We start from the raw sequence: 4956 nt of genomic DNA on the forward strand, positions 1-4956 counted from the left end.
AAAAATAATAGAAGTCCAGGATTTAAAACAATTAATGCTATTACGTACAAAGTTGAGACCAGTCTTCAAAGTTAGTAAGCAATTAATTGCCTTTAAAAATTACTTGAATACATTCATCGTTTCTTTAAGCTACAAAACTAATTTGCTCTCTACAACCTTTTCAGAATGAAAAGAAGCAATTTTCAGCAATATTTCAGAAATAACTGATTGCAGTCTCACGAACTACAATATGTCAAAACTCTTTTATTACAATCTTGTTGAAAAAGAACTTCAACACACTATTACTTATTCCAGATTGATTTCTATCCAGTTTGGTCCAACACCAATTCCAGTTTGATTTCCATTCAAAAAAAAAAAAAAAAAAAAAATTAGAGCATTTCAACGCGTGCTTCAAATTTTAGTCCTAGCAAACTTCAACTGTTTTTCTGATTTATATTCTTTACCTACGTTTCACAAATCTCCATTAAAATTCAGGTTCATAGCAAATGGCACTAAAAGCTACCTTAAAGAAAATGACTATATAGGTTTCCGGCAAAGCTTAAACAATATCTTCCGATTATTCAAATAAATAAACAAGAGCACAGGTACAATTGGATTATTAATAACCAGTTACCTATTATCTTTCAATTTAAAGATCTTGAAGTAAATACTGTGAATGTTGCGGTTTCAGATATCTTTATATATAGCTCCCGTTAACCAACATTTTCAATAGTCTCTTAACACTCCCTAATATACTTGTGGAAGATACAGTAGTGGTTAGAGAAAAAATTTACCTCAAAAGCGTATTATTTCATGATTTCATTCATTTTAAAATACCATTTTTAAGCAGGTAACGAGAATCCCAATGGGCTCAAATTCATCTTCTTCAACCTTTACCTCTTCATTAAATAATATGAATTCCAAAAGACACTTAATCAAGAAAATAGAACTTACTTTGCGAATAGTTTTAGATATGTTGATGATATATTATGATATATTAACAATTAATAAATATGATGAAATGTGAAATAATAATATCTACCCCTCCTGCTTAATGCTTAATAAGACAAACCATCATCAAAAGGGACTGCTTTGAAGGTCACGAAATGTCGTTTGGGGAGACATAATGCTTGGTAGCCGTACCGCCTCAGGTTCTCTTCATGGACAACGCTCCACCTCATCACACAGCTACTGTCGAAGGGCTGTTGGCGAGTAAAGATATTGAACACATAGATTGGCCGGCAAGGTCTCGAGCACGTAACGGAACTTTCTAGGGAGAAGCGTGGCAGCACGTAATGGTTGCTGGCGCTTCCGGAATCGCCAGCGACGATTACGGAACTGCGATTGGTGCTACAAGAAGAATGGGTAGCAATGCCTCAACAACTCATTGACAACCTCATATTCAGCATGGACAAATGATGTGAAACCTGTACAGCATTCACAGGAGATCAAATCCCCTACTAAAGGCTGAATATTTCTTGTTGGACACCTGTCGCATGGATGTTTCGGCCTCCTGTTGCTTTGTGCTCCAATAATCCAAATAATCCAATCCATGCTGCATTTTCAATAAAATTCCTTTTCTATCATTCTGATTGCTTTTGGGGAAGTTTTGCTTACATTAGCCATGTTCTTACATCTTGGGGATCTTATTACCGTATTTTTTTTGCTGATTTGGAAAGCTTTTGTACAACGTTATATTGAAAAAACCGTCTCGTCCTTAATTTTTGCACACCAGTGTAATTATGACGTACACATACTACGCGATAAAGTAATGATTAACCTCATTTAGATTACAACTTTCAAGATATTTTTCCTTATTCTTCCGAATATAGGACTGTTCGGATTCATTTATAGTAGATTAAGTACTATCAAAAACAATATATTACTTTTTTTGGAATGGCAGCAGACTCGAATGAAAAGTGGAACAACATATTAAAGTTAAAAAAAGCGAAATCGCGTTTCAAAACTAATAGCACCTTCAGGCTAAAATCTTAAAGCGTTCATATTTTAATGAACGTCAAGAGGGCGCTTTAATTTAGGGCTCTCTTATGTTAAGTTTAATATGATTTATCAGTAAAAATTATCAATAGAGGTGGCCAGACTGGAATAGCGAAACATTTTATAGGATACTGCGGCCAGCCTTCGTCTGGCTTTTAAATGTACCGGAAAAATGCCTAAAGGGAGCACCTGGGACCGATGGCCCCGTAAGTTTTTCCAACTTCTTTTTCCCTTGTTGAGATTCCATCCCCCTTGCATACGACCCTAATGTATAAAGCAAACCATAAAAACATATATATCTTGAGTTTTCAGCAAATTGATTGCTTGAGATGTGCATTAAACATTTGTTAAAACATGATTTATATCCCCCTTTTTAATCACCACCTTTATTCCAATTCATACAAATTGTAACTACATAAAAATTATAAAAAAATTATATAAAAATTGTACAATAAAATAAATATACCTCCGTGCCATTTCTAATGAGTCAAATGTTTTCAAACATTTTCTTACTCGACAGTTTAAATAGTTATTTTTCTGAAATTTTGAATTTTACAAATTAGAATTATGAAAAAAATATACAGAAAAGCGTTACGTTTTTATAACGCCCAATATATGATGATGTGTTAAATATTATGATACTTTAGGTAACCTTTTGAGAAAATGTGTCAGCAGTCATATCACAGCCATTTAACTTGCAAATCAAAGTCTTTGAGCTCCGTTTCAGACATAGGATGATTTTAAGCATGCATTTCATAAACTGTAACAGTGAGTTAATTTATTGCTATTCTTGAAGGGCTTCTGAATAATACATAAACAATATTATGTGTTTTCCCATTGAGAACAGAAATGCAAAGATTATCTTTTTTTCCTACTCTAGAACAACCAACATATAACTGGCCGTGGGAAAAATATGGACTTTGCAGGTCAAGCCCAACAACCTTTAAAAACTGTCCTTGGGCCTTGTTGATACTCACTGCAAACTCTACAATGCGCTAGACACAGGAATTCACGACATATTAACGATATTTGGGAACCCATTCAATATAAGACACATAATACATACAATGATTAAACTCGCACGGGAACAAGTGAATTCGTAACAATGGATGCTTGCTGGGATCAGCGCTGGCCAGAAGCTGCCAACAGTTCTAAAAGATTTCCCTCGACTGAAGATGAAGGCCAAGAAATTCATACAAATTGTAAAGGAATAGGTGGCAAAGGATTTTCAGATATGAAAGAAGTAGAAATCAAAGAATTTGTCGAGAAAGGCGATCGTGAAATGACAAATGAAGAACTGGTTGATCTTGTAACTCCAGTAGACGGTGAAAGCAGCGGTAGTGAAAATCAGCTGACGCGAAAAAAGAGAATAAATAATAGGTAACAGCTTCTGGGATAAACTGGGGATCATAATCAAATTTTTAATAAGGCACATAATTAAAAAATTTTTAAAAGTTGTCAGATAAGGCCAAAGTAAAATTTAAAAATTGCGAAGTAAAGGATTAAGTCACCAAATCATTTTGACTGAAACTTAAATTTCAGTCAATGCTTTAAAAGTAGGCAAAAAAAGCAGCTTTAATAATTTCACTTAGATTTTGAATAACTATGGATTCTGAGGGCGATTAGACAGGAACAAAAAAATTAAACCTTTTAACCCTACCAACCCTCAAAATTCAAATTCTCTGAAAACATCTGCTCTAAACTATGGTTGCTTTTATTGTCTAGTTTTATAAGATTGCTATTTATTTGGACTAAGCTTAAGCTAATTCCTGCAGGCTTTACTAGACAATGTTAACTAGTTATCGCTACATCTGAAACAGTATCGTTAAACTTGCGAAAGTTTAAATAATCTTTTTATTTAATTTGGACTTTTAAAATAACTGGCACAACTTGTGCTAGACACAAAAACCACCACCACATTAAAGCAAGCAATAACGGTCAAATAAATATAAAAACTGATAACTTAGTCAAAACCTACTCATTCAATAATAACATAGCTACAAACTGACGCAATTATTTTTTTTCGGCGCGTAAGTTTAAAGTATGGGCTGCAAGAGAATGCAAAATCCAGGATAATCACTTTTAGGTGGAGCTGACCACTGGCTAAGACTCGAAACCCTTGGTTTATATACTCTAAACGCTAATTTGCATTCTGGTGAGGAATATGGAAAGAAATTACAGTACAGATAAAAATAATACTAACTGGCTAATTTAACATAAACCTCTTACAATTTTAAATTTGACATTGCCATATTTTCTTCTTCCAGTGAGGAATGCCCTCTGAGCATTAAGACAGGGATATAGAATTGATCAAATAATTTCTAGAAGCGTTATAAACAGTTCATCAATTAACTTTTCATTACAGACATTATGAACATTCCATAGATCAATTTTTGCATAAAAAACATTATGAACTGTTCAAAAACGAACTTCCGCATTTTCTTAATTAAAATGCTGCGAAAATACTTATATTACGTTTTTAGTTACGTTATATTAAATTAGTTCTATTCCAAATAGCACTTTTTTCTCATCTTTTAATGTTATCAAAACAGCAGTGGATAAACTTGATCACATGCGACACCTGATGTGTTTGATGCATTTCAAAGGACTTAACAGTATCAATAATATTCCTTTTATTTACACAATGTACTTTCCTATTTATGCACGTTTTACATTGTTACCAAAAACCAGAGGTTTTTAAATCATATGCTGAAAAATCTACGGGGGAAAATACGCCAGCGGGTGAAATATGCGAGCAAATACGATATAGATTTCCGTTAAAAAAATAAACTACAGAAAATTTAATAAAGAAAGGAAATATTTGACGCCCCCTTAGTACAACACAGAAAAATAGATCTCCAAATACAGCAGTTATCTTTGATACGTCCTGAATCATAATCCACCCTTGCAGTTGCAGTGACCAGAGTGAGCCAATCAGGTGTAGCGTAGGACTACGGCGCGAAAAAAGCGTGGGGAGGA

At 33.8% G+C, this 4956-nt stretch overlaps 1 long non-coding RNA gene across 1 annotated transcript in view; it reads right to left on the reverse strand.

Annotated features, from left to right (window-relative positions):
• The window catches only part of LOC118199518 (uncharacterized), a 175341-nt gene that overhangs the window by 126113 nt on the left and 44272 nt on the right, over window positions 1-4956 (reverse strand). The gene's annotated exons all lie outside the window — the stretch shown is intronic.

Source organism: Stegodyphus dumicola, chromosome 9, assembly GCF_044657685.1.
Source record: "Stegodyphus dumicola isolate Sdum_Otavi_A_Nest chromosome 9, ASM4465768v1".
NCBI lineage: Eukaryota > Metazoa > Arthropoda > Arachnida > Araneae > Eresidae > Stegodyphus > Stegodyphus dumicola.